Here is a 1,196-nt window from a genome sequence, read left to right as displayed (position 1 = left end):
CTCCCAGGTTCAAGCGATTCTCCAGCCTCAGCCTCCCAAGTAGCTGGGATTACAGGAATCTGCCACCATGGCCAGCTAATTTTGTATTTTTGATAGAGACAGGGTTTCACCATGTTGGTCTGGCTGGTCTTGAACTCCTGACCTCAGGTGATCCACTAGCCTCGGCCTCCCAAAGTGTTGGGATTATAGGCGTGAGGCACCACGCCCAGCCACGGCCTATTTTGTTTTGAAACAGGTTCTCACTCTGTCACCCAGGCAGGAGTGCAGTGGTGCGAACACATCTCCCTGAAGCCTTGACCTCCCAGGCTCAAGGGATTCTTTCACCTCAGCATCCCAAGTATGTGGAACTACAGGCATGTGCCACCGGGCACTGCTGAGATTGCGCCATTGCATTCCAGCCTGGACAGTAAGAGCGAAACTCTGTCTCAAAAAATATATAGATAGATAGATAGATAGATAGATAGATAGATAGATAGATAGATGTGGTTTGGCTATGTCTCCACCCAAATCTCACCTTGTGGTTCCTATAATCCCCACTTGTTATGGGAGGGGCCCAGTGGAAAGTAATTGAATCATGGGGGCGGTCACTTCCATGCTGTTGTCATGACAGTGAGTTCTCATGAGATCTGATGGTTTTACAAAGGGCTTTACCTCCCTCTTTGCTCTGCACGTCTCCTTGCTGCTGCCATGTGAAGAAGGATGTGTTTGCTTCCCCTTCTATCATGACTGTAAGTTTCCTGAGGCCTGTCCACCCTTGCAGAATATGAGTCAATAAAACCTCTTTCCTTTATAAATTACCCAGTCTCGGGTATTTCTTCATAGCAGCGTGAGAATAGACTAATACACACACACACACACACACACACACAAACACACACACATTTTATGTCTCATATATATAAACTATTTTTTTCTTTCTAAAAATTACATATATTGAGTAAATTTTTAATGGAGAAAAAATAAAGATAAACTATAACCCTTTGTTACAACGCCTAAGGAAAAATCACAATTTTTGTTTAGCTTCATTTTCATACATAGATGGATCTTCACTTTTAAACCAATCTTCAACTGTTGTTTATATAGGTTGTAGCTAGTTTCATTCTATTATACACAATGTGGCAATGAACATCCTATACACTCACACACTCATCATTGAACACGTCACGTTTTTATTTTCCTTTAAAATAAAATCCTGA

This window comes from Mandrillus leucophaeus, unplaced genomic scaffold, assembly GCF_000951045.1.
Source record: "Mandrillus leucophaeus isolate KB7577 unplaced genomic scaffold, Mleu.le_1.0 Scaffold1320, whole genome shotgun sequence".
NCBI lineage: Eukaryota > Metazoa > Chordata > Mammalia > Primates > Cercopithecidae > Mandrillus > Mandrillus leucophaeus.
This window is presented reverse-complemented; position numbering follows the sequence as displayed.